This window comes from Equus quagga, chromosome 14 (genome assembly GCF_021613505.1).
Source record: "Equus quagga isolate Etosha38 chromosome 14, UCLA_HA_Equagga_1.0, whole genome shotgun sequence".
Classification (NCBI taxonomy): domain Eukaryota; kingdom Metazoa; phylum Chordata; class Mammalia; order Perissodactyla; family Equidae; genus Equus; species Equus quagga.
This window is the reverse complement of record NC_060280.1, coordinates 71,078,495-71,092,953: the sequence shown is the minus strand read 5'-3', so window position 1 is coordinate 71,092,953 and position 14,459 is coordinate 71,078,495. Positions and strand designations below refer to the sequence as shown.

At 36.0% G+C, this 14,459-nt stretch overlaps 1 pseudogene; it reads left to right on the top strand.

The window, feature by feature from the left end:
• Positions 1–270: 270 nt before the first annotated feature.
• On the top strand, positions 271–1,196 carry LOC124225869 (olfactory receptor 10G7-like; annotated as a pseudogene).
• The last annotated feature ends 13,263 nt before the right edge of the window (positions 1,197–14,459 follow it).

The following is a 14,459-nucleotide window of genomic DNA, read 5'->3' as shown; positions in this document are numbered from 1 at the left end:
TTGGCAGATTTTATATGAATTTAGTCCTTTTTTTTATTTGACTGATTCTTTTCTATTTGGCTGATTTGGGTACTGAAATAAGGAAGTGACTGTTCCTCTTCAAAGTCCCACGTTAAAGTAAAAGTGCTATGACAAACATAAATGCCAACCTGCCTCTTGTGTTCTCCATCGGGGAAAATATAGTTGCCATGTTTCATATAAAATATGTTTTCAGTAAATATTGGATTCACTTTCCTTCCTATAGGGACAGAGGACCATAGATGAGAAGAAATGACAAACGTGAGCCGCGTGACAACGTTCATCCTTCCCCATGCACCTGCACTGGACACTCCCCTCTTTGGGATCTTCTTGGTGATTTACGTACTCACTGTGGTGGGGAACCTCCTCATCCTGCTGGTGATCACAGTGGATTCCCACTTCCACACCCCCATGTATTACTTCCTGACTAACCTGTCCTTCATTGACGTCTGGTTTTCCACAGTCACTATGCCCAAAATGCTGATGACCTTGGTCTCCCAGGAGGCAAGGCTATCTCATTCCACAGCTGTGTGGCCCAGCTCTACTCCTTCCACTTCCTGGGGAGCACTGAATGTTTCCTCTACACAGTCATGTCTTATGACCACTACCTGGCCGTCAGTTACCCACTCAGGTACAACAGCATGATGAATGGGAGAACGTGTGTCCTCCTGGCCACAATCACATGGCTAACTGGCTCTCTGCACTCTGCTGTCCAGACCACACTGGCATTCCATTTGCCCTACTGTGGGCCCAACCAGATCCAGCATTACTTCTGTAATGCACCGCCCATCCTCAACCTGGCCTGTGCAGACACCTCTGCGAACGAGATGATAATCTTTGTCAACATCGGGGTAGTGATCTCAGGTTGCTTTCTCCTAATAGTGTTGTCCTATGTGTCCATTGTCTGTTCCATTCTGAAGATTCGCACCTCAGAGGGGAGGCACAGAGCCTTTCAGACCTGTGCCTCCCATTGCATTGTGGTCCTTTGTTTCTTCGGCCCTGGTGCTTTTATTTACCTGAGACCAGGCTCCAAGGATGCTGTGGATGGGGTTGTGGCAGTTTTCGACACTGTGCTGACACCTCTTCTAAACCCTGTGATATACACCCTGAGGAACAAGGAAGTGAAGAAAGCTCTGTTCAAACTGAAAAGTGAGTCAATATTCACTCACAGTAAATAATTAAGAAAGGACAGATATAACTAGCTTCTTTTTTACTTACAATTCAATTAAACCACCAACATTAGTATTTTAGTTTTAAGAAACATTCCAATTACCCAGTTTTAATTTTTAATGAAAATTTAATGATTTTTTAAGTTTTCTCCTGTGCAATACTTGTCAAAATCTAAGATTAAGCAGCCTTTTAATGGCGATAATCTAAAAGGAAGGATAATGACCTGTTCTATTTTTTGTGTGTTCTATCAAGTAAATCATGAGAGACGTGGTTTACTTCTATCCCCTACATAAATATTTTCCAGAATTGCTCTCCAGTAAAATACTCTTATATTTTATTTTGTGAAACGTAAATCAAAACTTGTAAAAAGCTTTTTTTACCCTTGCAAGCTTTCTATATTGAAAAATCATTAATAATATTCAAAATACATTACATAATATAGTGCCCATAAGATAAGATTTTTATGTTAGAAAATATCTGGCCAAAAATGCTTCATTATCAAGATGAAAGGCTTTATTCACATATATGAGCCAATGAATATTATGTAACTCTTTAGTTTTTTTTCACTTTGATCTGCAAAGTTTTTTGAAAATAAATATTTGTCTACTTATTCACTATTTGTATTCTATTGGTCACTGATATAACTGTCTAGATTTTCCCTTCTGTATTTACAGAGATTCTGTCTTTACCTTAAATGTAAACCTATTTTTAACACTCTTAAAATTATTTTTGTAAATAAACAGGGGACAAATAATAACTATGAAAGCATGACCCGTATAAACCATGAAACAGTGACCTATGTAAGAGGTTGATTATTAGTGTTTACTCCAGTAAACCAAGTCTGTATGGACAATTATATAACCCTACTCATTTTGCAAAGGAGAAAACTGAGAACAAGTCAGACAAAAATTACTTAGCCATTCAGTTCCCTTGGATTCTTCAGTTCCTTGTAACATCACACTATTTTAAACTCACAATAACACAAAATATTGTGGGACATTTACTGAGTGTTAAGGAACATGATACACAACAGATTTGCAAAAATAACTGACAAGATCTCTGTCTTCATGGAAGTCATCATCTGGTGAGGGAGAAAAACAAGTGTATCATCATCCAGGGTACATTATGATAAGTGTAATGGTGCCCAAGGAGAGGCTCATTATTAGTTTTTAACTTAAAAATATGCTGTTAGATTCAATATAATAATAATATGTATTAAATAAAACCATGGTGAAAGTCATTTAGATTTTTAATGATGATATATAAAGTATCTTTTTTAATTGAAATTTTTATTTAATTAATTGTAGAATCACATAATGTTGGAAGACATAATACAGAGAGATCCTTTGTCTACCTTTGCCCAGTTTCCCCCAGTGGTAATAATTGGTAAAATTATAGCATAATGTCACAACCAGGATATTGACATTCATATAATCTACAGATCTTATTCATATTTCCCCAGTTGTATTTGTGTGTGTGTGTGTGTGTGTGTGTGTGTTAAGGAGTATAAATTTTAACACCTGTGTAGGTTTGGATAGTCACCACTACAGTGAAGATCTTGAGCAGTTCCAAGAACTTATAGATCTCTTGTGTGATGGGTTTTTAGCCAATATGAATATTGACCACTGAATAAAGCTGTACGATATTAGTATTTTAATTGTTAGAGGGTTAGATAAAACAACTTTGAGTTATATTTTATTTTTTTGTTTATACTTTTTATGTTTTCTTCTTTCTCATTCCCTCCCATATCCATCTTTTCATTTATTCAATATACAAATATGAATTAAGTGGCTATTGTGTGCCAAGCATTATGAGCATAAAGATTGAACAGACATAGACCTCCTTTTCAAGGAGCTTACAGTCCTAGTATAAAAGAAGCATAGTATGAATAAGAAGAGGAGTCATAAAATTAGAGGAATCCAGAAGAAATTTGCATACAACACTAGAAAGAATAATTTTTATCTTGCAAATTTTTGGATTATTGTAATGCAGCAGATGGAACCATAATATGATGGCATTATATTTAGAAATGTAATTAGGAGGACTATGGAAGACAGAATTGGAGGAAGATAAGCTTTAGGGCAAAAAGATCAACCAGAGAGATTTTTCAACTGCCTATCAGAAAAAAACATGAAAATCCAGGTTCAGGCAGTAGCAGCAGGACTTGAGAGTGGTGCAATGGATGGCAAATAGTAGCCAATTGTGTGAGGAGGTAAAGTGATGGAGATGTTTAGTATGCTTGGACAACTGTGATATAACTCAACAAACTAGACAAAGTAATAGGGGTAACTTCTTAGGGTAGAATGAAGAATCCCACTTTTGAAATGTTTTCATTAAGTACCTGTGAAACTTTCAGGTAAAATTATCTGGTTGAAAGCGTAGCTTAGAAGACAAAGCAGGTGATACTTACAAAGTAAAGTAAGGAAGGGGACTGGTCACTAGTTTATGACATTCGTTGGCTTATGCTCGCTGTTAAATATCCATTTCCCAAACGTGGAGAAGGAAACTTCTCCTAATGAGCAGCATAAAGTGGAACCAGATCACTAAGGGATAACCCACCACCCTTCCTACATTTCCAAAGGAAGCCCAAGAAAGATAGTCTTCAGGAGAGTTACACAAATCTGTTACTGAAACTTGCAGAAGTATTTCTCACAATAACACCCAAAGACCTTTATAGAGATTGTAAATTTAAAGAGGCCCAGAGATAGCACTTATAAAAGCAGCTCCTTCTCAATGGAATGGTCCTGGGAGACAACAAGAGATGAAAGTGCCAAAACTGATGCTCTTCCACTTCCTTAATGTTACTGAAATAAATATTTCACTACAGAGACCACGTACAAATAGCATCAAGGGAATATCTGAAGAAGATTAGAAGGAAATGAAGTATCAAAACACTGATTTGCATAATGAAGGGGCAGCTGATGGCCTTGTGGGATGAAGGTGCACATAGTAGGCACATAGTGCACATAGTAGCAACAGAGACACCTTGTGTGTTTAAAGATAGTGATAAGTATTGTAATCAAGAGTGTTCACAGTTGTCATAAGTATTGACATATAGATGAATGGAAGCAGACTATGGAGTTCACACGGACACATATCACTCAGTTGATTTGTAAAATTATTTTATTGAGGTCATATTCGCTTATGACATTATGTAAATTTCAGATATACATCGCTATATTTCAATTTCTGTATAGACTGCGTCATATTCACCACCAACAGTCCAGTTTTTATCCATCACCATACATGTGTACTCTTTTACCCCTTTTGCCCACCCCGACCCCTTGTCCTCCAGTAACCACTAATCTGTTCTCCCTTACCTTGTGTTTGTTTATCTTCCACAAATGAGTGAAATCATATGGTATTTGGTTTTCTCTGTCTGACCTATTCACTTTGCCTAGTACCCTCAAGGTCCACCCACATTGTCACAAATGGCACAATCTTGTCTTTTTTCATGGGTGAGTAGAATTCCTTGTACCGTATCTTCTTTATCCATTCATCCTGTTTATCTGTTGATGGGTATTTGTGTTGCTTCCACATCTTGGCTATTGTGAATAATACTGCAATGAACATAGGGAGGAATATCTTTTTAAATTACTGATTTCCTTCTCCTGAATAAATACCTAGTAGTGGAATAGCTGGCTTTTCTGGTATTTCTATTTTTAGTTTTTTGAGAAATCCCCATACTCTTTTCCACAGTGGCTGCACAAGTTTGCATTCTCACTAGCAGTGAATGAGGGTTCTCTTTTCTCTACATTCTCTGTAACAGGTGTTATTTCTTGTCTTGCTAATTAGAGCCATTCTGATGGGTATGAGTTGACATCTCAATGTAGTTTTGATTTGCACTTCACTAAAAGTTAGTGATGTTGAACATCTTTTCATGTACCTGTTGACCATTTGTATATCTTCTTTGAAAAAATGTCTGCTCATATCCTCTGCCCATTTTTTGATTGGGTTGTTCATTCTGATGTGGTTGAGTTGTATGAGTTCTTTATATATTTTGGAAATTAACCCCTTGTCAGGTATATGATTTGAAAAAATCTTCTCCCAATTGGTGGGTTGTCTTTTCATTTTGTTGATGGTTTCCTTTGCCATGCAGAAGATTTTTAGTCTTATGTAGTCCCATTTGTTTATTTGTTTATTTTTGTTTCCCTTGCCTGAGTAGACATGGTATTTGAAAAGATACTGTTAGGACTGCTGTCAAAGAGCATACTGCCTTTATTTTCCTCTAAGAGATTTATGGTTTCAGGTCTTACATTCAAACCTTTGACCTATTTTGAGTTAAATTTTGTGTATGGTATAAGATAATGTCTACTTTCATTTTTTTGCATGTGGTTGTCCAGTTTTCCCAACACCATTTATTGAAGAGACTTTCCTTTCTCTGTTGTATGTTCTCAGCTCCTTTGTCAAAGATTAGCTATCCGTAGATGTATGGTTTTATTTCTGTGCTCTCAATTCTGTTCCATTGATCTGATGTGTCTGCTTTTGTGCCCGTACCATGCTATTTTGATCATTACAGCTTTGCAGTGTATTTTGAATTCAAGGATTGTGATGTTCCAACGTTGCTCTTTTTTCTCAGGATTGTTTGGCTATTTGGGGTCTTCTGTTGTTCCATATAAATTTTAGGATTCTTTGCTCTATTTCTGTGAAGAATGTCATTGAGATTGCATTGAATCTCTAATTGCTTTAGGTAATATGGACATTTTAACTGTGTTTATTCTTCCAATCCACATGAATGCAATATCTTCCCATTTCTTTATGTCTTCTTTGATTTATTTTCATAATGTCTTATAATTTTCAGTGTATAGGTTTTTCACCTCCTTGGTTAAATTTATTCCCAGATATTTTACTGTTTTTGTTGTGATTGTAATTAGGATTGTATTCTTGATTTCTCTTTCTGCTAGTTCATTGCTACTGTATAGAAATGCAACCGATTTTTGTAAGTTGATTTTGTACCCTGCAACTTTGACGTATTCAATGATTATTTCTAACAGGTTTTTGGTGGATTCTTTTGGGTTTTGTATATATAGAGTCATGCCATCCACAAGCAGTGATAATTTTACTTCGTCCTTTCCACTTTGGATCCCTTTTCTTTTTCTTGCCTAATTGCTCTGACTAAAACTTCCGGTACTATGTTGAATAAGAATGGCAAGAGTAGGAATCATTTTCTTGTTCCTGTTCTCAGAGGAATAGCTTTCAGTTTTTCATCATTGAGTATGATGTTGGCTGTGGGTTTGTCATACATGGGCTTTATTATGTTGAGGTACTTTCCTTCTACACCCTTTTTACTGAGAGGTTTAATCATAACTGGTGTTGGATCTTGTCAAATGTTTTCTCTGCATCTATTGAGATGATCATGTGATTTTTATTCTTCATTTTTTAAATATGATATATCACATTGATTGATTTCCAGATGTTGAACTATCCCTGCATCCCTGGAATAAATTTCCCCTGATCATGGGGTATGATCCTTTTAAAGTATTTTTTGCATTTGATTTGGTAATAGTTTGATGATTTTTTGCATCTATGTTCATCAGTGACATTGGCCTGTAATTTTCCTTTCTGTGTTGTCCATTTCTTGTTTTTGTATCAGGGTAATGTTGGCCTCAAAATGAATTATGAAGTGTCCTGTCCTCTTCAATTTTTTGGAATAGTTTGAGAAGGGTATGTATTAATTCTTCATTGGATGTTTGGTAGAATTCACCAGAAAAGGCTTCTGGTGCTGCACTTTTGTTTTTTGGGAGCTTTTTTTCTCTTTGTTTTTCTGGTGAGGAAGATTGGCCCTGAGCTAACATCTATTGCCAATCTTCCTCTTTTTTCCTGAGGAAGTTAACATCCATGCCAATCTTCTTCTAATTTTTGTATGTGGGATGCCACCACAGCATGGCTTGATAAGCAGTGTGTAGGTTCATGCCCTGGATCCAAACCTGCAAACCCCAGGCTGCTGAAGTGGAGCACGTGAACTGAACCACTACACCACTGGGCTGGCTCAGGGAAATGTTTTATTACTATTTCAATCTCTTTACCTGTGATTTTTCTATTCATATTCTCTATTTCTTCCTGATTCCATTTTGGAAGGTTGTATGATTCTAGGAATTTTCTCATTTCTTATAGGTTATCCAATTTGTTGGTGTATAGCTTTTCACAGTATTCTCTTATAATCATTTGTATTTATGTGTTGTCCACTGTGATTTCTCCTCCTTCATTTCTGAGTTTATTTATTTGAGTATTCCCTCTTTTTTTCTTAATGAGTCTGGTTAAGGGTTTGTCAATTTTGTTTATCTTCTCAAAGAACCAGCTCTTAGTTTCACTGATCCTTTCTATTGTTTTCTTAGTCTTTATTTCATTTATTTCTGCTTTGATGATTATTATCTCCTTCCTTCTACTGACTTTGGATTGTGTTTGTTCTTCTTTTTCTAGTTCTTGTAGGTGTAGTGTTAGATTGTGTATTTGAGTTTCTTCTTTTTTTCTTGAGGTAGGCCTGTATTGCCATAAATTTCCCTCTTAGTACCACCCTTGCTGCATTCTATAAGTTTTGGTATGTTGTGTTTTCATTTTCATTTGTCTCCAGGTATTTTTTTTATTTCTTCATTGATTCAAAAGTTTTTCAGTAACATGTTGTTTAGTCTCCAGAAATTTGTGATTTTTCTTGTAGTCGATTTCTAGTTTCATACCATTGTGGTTGGAAAAGATGCTTGATATGATTTTAACCTTCTTAAATTTATTGAGGCTTGATTTGTTTCTCAACATACTGTCTACTTCTTGGAATGTTCCATATGCCCTTAAGAAGAATGGGTCTTCTGCTGCTTTTGGATGGAATGCTTTTCTAAACATTATTTATTAAGTCCATCTAGTCTAGTGTTTCTTAAGGCCACGATTTCCTTGTTGACTGTCTGTCTGGAAGATCTATCCAATGATGTAAGAGGGTGTTAAACTCCCCTGCTATTTTTGTGTTGCAGTCAATTTCTCCCTTTTGTTCTATTAATAATTGCTTTATATACTTTGATTCTCCTGTGTTAGATGCATATATACTAACAAGTGTTCTGCTTTCTTGGCAGGATGCCCCTTTTATATATAATGTATATATATCTCTCTTGTTATCCTTTTTATCTTGAAGTCTGCTTTGTCTGATATAAGTATGGCTATATACACATTCTTTTACTTGCTATTTACTCGGAGTATCATCGACCATCCATTCACTCGGAGCTTATGTTTGTCTTTAGAGCTAAGATGTGTTTCCTGGAGACAGTATATTATTGGGTCTTGTTTTTTAATACATCCAGTCACTCTGTGTCTTTTGAATGGTGAATTCAATCCATTTATATTTACAGTGATCATTGATATATGTGAGGTTAATATTGCCATTTTATCTTTTGTTTTCTGGGTTTTCAATATTTCTATTGTTTCTTTTTTCCTTGTATTTCTGTCTGACATTTCAGTTTGGTGGCTTTCTGTGATGTTTTCCTCCATTTTTTCTTTAGTTTTTATTTGTGACTCTGCTCTGATTTTTTGTTTTGTAGTTACTATGATGTTTGTGTAAAAGATCTCACAGATGAGATAGTCTTTTTTTCTGCTGAGAGCATCTTATCTCCATTAACCTATGCAGGTCTTATCCCATTCCTTTTCTCCTTCTATGTTGTTGTTACAAGTTATTCTTTTTTGCATTGTGAGTTTGTGACCAAATTGAATTGGTTATACTTATTTTTGATGCTTTCTTTCCTTTTATCCTTTAAGTTATAATTAAGTGTTTACTAACCTATTTTTATGTAGAGCTGCTATTTTCTGATTCAGTCTTTCTATTTATCTCCTTGCTCAAAGCTTTGTAAACCTTTGCTTTTTTGTTTCAGGTAGGAGGGTTCCTTTCAATATTTTTTGTAAAGCAGGTCTAGCGGTGATGAATTCCCTCAGCTTTTGTTTGTCTGTGAAAGCTTTTCTTTCTCCATCATGTCTGAAGGATAATTTTATTGAATATAATATTCCTGGCTGATATAGTTTTTGTATTTCATTATTTTGAATATATCATTTCACTCTCTTCTCTCTTGTAGGGTTTCTGTTGAGAAATCTGCTGAAACCCTGATGGGAGTTCCTTTGTAGGCTATTTTCTTCTCTCCTGCTTCCCTTAATACTTTGTCAATGACTTTTGAAAGTTTTAATATTATATGCCTAAGAGAAGGTTTTTTTGAATTAAAGTAATTAGGGGATCTATTAGGTTTATATACTTGCATGTCCAGTTTCTTCCTTAGGTTTGGGAAGTTCTCTGCTATTATATCTTTGAATAAGCTCTGCTCCTTTCTCCCTCCCTTCTCCTTCTGAGATATCTACAATCTTTATGTTACTTTTCCTAATTGAGTGAGATATTTCTATAAGAATTTCCTCATTTTTTAACAAAATCTTAGTTATCTCTTCTCCACCTGAATCTTTCTAGGTTTCTATCTTTGATCTCACTAATTCTCTCCTCCGTATGGTCTGTTCTATTTTTAATAATTTCTACATTACATTTCATCTCATTAGTTGTATTCTTCTTCATCTCCAGAATTTCTACTTGTTTTTTTTTAAGAGTTTCAAATTTTTTGGTGAAGTACTTGTTCTGTTCATTTGTTTTATTCCTGAGGTCACTGCACTGTCTGTCTGACTTTTCTTGTAAACTGTTGAGTTTCTTTATTATAGAAATATGGCATACTATTTTAAATTCTCTATCAGTTAGATTGCAATCATCTGTGACTTCAAGTTTAGTTGCTGGAGAGTTCTCCTTCTCTTTCTGTTTGCCATCTTACTGTAGTTCTTCACAGTATCTGATGAATTGATCCTCTGCCAGCACATTTGTGGCAGTGGCCACATTTCTTATTTGGCTAAGGCTTTGGTTACTTTGGTTCTGAGCTGCTTCTGATTGTGTTGATAGCCTGCACTTTCCACCCTCCACTGTGTCTGCCAAAGGCATCATCAGTGCCTTCTTTATGCCACCTTTGCCTCTGAGGTTGCTGGTTCCTTGCTGCTTATGATGTCTCTGCATTCTTAGGTGTCGCCACCAGGGTCACCAGGCTGCAAGCACTTTTACTGTCTCTAGGGCTGCCAGGGTCTCATATTCCTCCGCTGGCTCTCCCTGGGCTCTCAACAGGTTTGGATGCTGCCACCTTGTGCACCACTTGCACGGCTTGTTTGGGTCGTTTGGGGGTGCTGGTTGCACCACTACCAGGGGTGGTGGGTTCATGAGTGTCAATATCACTGCCAGGAGTCCAGGGACCTCGGCCTTTTATGCAGCCCCCATTGCTGGTGAAGCTGGTTTAAAGGGTGCCAGCATTGGGGTCTGTCTGGGTCACTCATTCTGCTGTGGTTCCTGAAGCCTCTAGTCACAGATTCCCAATAGAGGGCAGCAGGGACTAAGCAGGGAGAGGTTTTTGTTGCTGCTCACTGTGCAGCCTCTGGTCTTAGGCATTAGCTGGTAAAACAGGTCAAGTGACTCCATCTTAGCAGAGGAAATCCAACTTTGGTTTACTGTCCCTACTGTTGGAAAGAATTGGCCACTGCCAGGGGAGGGGTAGGGAGCATGCAAGCTGGATCTGGTAGGAGACAGGAGGGAAGAAAGCTGTGCCTGTTTTTTCTGCCCCCGCCATGACCACTCACAGGTGTGCAGGCTGGATCCACTGGAAGATGGGCAGGGACAAGACGTGCCTTTTTTTTCCTCTGCAGCAACTGCTTGCAGGCATGTGGGTCAATGTGAGTATCCACGTCCCAGAATGCTGCTTCCAGGGGAGGGGGAGAGGACAGCTCCTTTAGTCCCACTGCCTCCAGGGCATCCAGTTCACCCACCTTCAGATGCATAGATGCATGGATCTCTTAGGCGTCCTGTTGTGCTGTGTAGGGAATCCTCTGTTGGTCAATGGATGCCTGATTGGTTGTAAAGTAGAAGAGAACAACTCACTCTGCCATCTCAATGATGTCACTCTCTCCTCAGTTGATTTTTAATCAAATGTGAAAACATTTCAAAAGATAAAGTATAGTGTTTTCAAAAAATGATGCTGTAAAAGCTGGCTATCCATCAAAAAACTGAACTTTGACTATTACCTCACTCTATATGTGAAAATTATCTTAAATTGGATTATTGACCTATTGTAGAAGCTAAAACTACTAACTTTGTAGAGATAGAAGTGGGAGAAAAAAACGTGGGAGAAAATCTTCATAAACAAGAAGTCAGATTTTTTACAAACCTTAGAAAGAACAGAAAAGCATGAGTCATAAAAATGGGGTAAAAATTGGATTTCGTTAAAATTAAAAACTCTGTTCTTTGAATGATATTAATAAGGGCATGAATAGGCAAGACAGACACTGGATGAAAATATTTGTAATCCATAAACCCAATAAAAAATATGAATGTAAGATATGTAAAGATATCCCACAAACCATAATCAAAAACAAACAACCCAATGAGAAATGGGCAAAAGATTTGGCCACACACTTCACAAAGGAAATATGTCAATGGTCAATAAAAAGTACTCAGCATTATCAACCAGCAGTGAAATATAAATTAAACCATAATAAGATATTACCATACATAATCAAATGGCTAAAAGAAACTGACAACATTAAATATTAGCAAGGATACAGAGCAATTGGAACTCATATATTGCTAGTTGATATACAAAATGTTATAATCAGCATGCAGAGCAATCAGACAGTTTCTTAGAATATTAAATATACACTTGTAATTTGACTTATCATTTGACTTAGCAATTCTGCTTTTTGATGTTAACACGAGAGAAGTGAAGACAAATGTCCACACAAATATTTGCAAATAATTTACATAGCTTCTTTATTACTAATATACCAAAGCTGGAAGCAACACAATGTTAAGCAATACGTGATAAATTGTGACATATTTATACAATAGACCTCCATTCAGTGAGAAATGACTTATTGATATGCACAAATATAGAGATGAAAGAGGAAAATAAAGATGAGCAAAAGAAGTCAGTCAGGGTGTCAGGGTGGTGGAGGAATGCCTCAGAAGAGCTGCAAGGGATTCTGTGGTGGTGATGTAAAGTTTTCTTATCTTGATTGTGGTGGTAGATAACCTTTGTCAATATGCATCAAACTGTGCACCTAAAATGGATGCCCTTTAGCATACACAAATTAGATCTCTGTAAAGTTGATTTTTAAAAGTAAGGAAAGAGAAAAGTCAAATTAAAAATTGAGAAAAAAGAAAAACTGCTATATCTACACAGCCAGGCAAAGTAGCTGGTGTCAGACTTAAGCTACCTCTATAAACAGGTATAAACTGCATAAAACGTAGTCCACAGTATAAAAATTACTAGAAGAAATTCCAAAATTGAATACAATGATTCCAGATAGAAGTGCAAAAAGGAATAAACAGTACTGGAAAAGGTAAATATATAGGTAAATATAAAAGACTGTTGACTATTTAAAGCACCAACAATAACATCTTGTGAGGTTCATAACATATTTAGAAACATAGGACAACAATATAAAACATGAAGAAAGCTGTTACTTGGGGTTAAATTATTGTAAGAGTCTTAGATTATTTAGGATATGTTAAAAGTACTAATGTAAGTAAATTATAGTATCAAAATGCTGTTGAATATCATAAAAAGACAATAGAATAGTGAAATTGGTTAAAATAATGAAAAAAGTAAAATAATGAAAAGATTTGATTAATAATCGAATACTTTGATTAATGCAGAGGAAGACAGAAAAAGTACAGAAATAAAAAATAATTTAAGATATGAATTGAAAACAAATAGCAAAATGTTAGATTTAAACCTAACTATATCAGTAATAACAGGTACAGTAACCACTACAAATAAAATAAAAATGTTACCAGGCAGCCTGAAAACCTTAATGATGTATGGTTTATTAAAAAACTACCCTAAATACAAAGACACACACAAGCAAATGGAAAGTAAAAGAGTGAAAAATTTATGCCACAAAAATACTGGGGAAAAAAACCTGACATGTCTATACTAATATCAAAGTGGACTTTAAAGTAAAAAGTAAGAGATATAAAGGGCATTTTGTAAAGAGAAAGAAAGGTCTATTTACAGGATGATATTAATAACCCAAATTTGTGTGAACTTAGCAAAATAGTTTCAAAATACATGATTTGTGAACATTGCTATTAATGTCTTCTTCAGTGAAATAATATTTTAACAGTTTCTTGATCTTCAGAAATGATGCAAATCAACAAATATTGAAATAAAGTACAAAGACTGTGAGAAAATAACTGTAAATCAAGAATTGTGTGCTAAGCAACTATCAAGAGTGAGTGTGAAATAATGATACTTGGAGACATTAAAAAACTGAAAAACTGAAAGTATTTACCACTAATAAGCCCTTATCAAAGAACTTTTTAAAAATGTAATGCAATAATAAAATTTATCCTGGAAGGAATATTTGAGATACAAGAAAAGAATGGAAAGTTAAAAAAAAATCAAACATATAAGTAAATCTGAATAAACAGTATCATTAAAAATAATGTTCAACTGTTGAGCTTAAAAAGTCATGATTTTTGACTTCTGGTTTCAGTCCCAACGTGTAAAGAGGTTGGAAGTTGCCACTTGCATTCTTTTAACAGGAAAAGTCGAGACAAATTGAAAATACTTTTCTTGGACCCATCAGAAAACTGACGTCACAGGACAAATTGTCACCCCGAAAGCTGAAAAGAAAGAGTCCACCAGAGATAGAGCTGAGATTTGCTTATCTAGAGCGGAAGCCATTGGAACCATAAACTAATGGAAACACTTAAATGATAATTTTGACAATTAGTGGAGGCTGAGTGTGGACTAACATGACAGTGAGAGAGACCCTAGGACTGCAGTCTTTAGGGTTGCACCCATACTTTCATGAGCTTTGCCTCTAGGAACCCCATCAGTTTCTCATAGTGATGAACCCAGAAAGTTCTCTTCTTGGCTCTGGTAGTGTTAGAGGAAAAGTAACCCATTTTAAAACATACCCAGAGCCTTCTCCATCACAAAGGCTTCTCTTGGGGAAAAGATTTTTCCAGAGTCTTATCCCAACTGAGAGAAGGGCACTTCTTCCACTCCAGGGTGTGACCCATCTAGTCTTCCTGACTTACCTAAAGGGGGAAAAGTATGGTCAACAGAAGTAGAGCTACAAGAAATTAAACTGGGAATGCTGTAGCTAAGGAAGGTAGTAGGGGAAATGGAATAAGGTCTGGAGAAACAATTGTGAAGGTCACAGCCCCATAGACACAGAACCACTAAAAAGCAGTAACACTGAATCAGAATACTATAGAATAA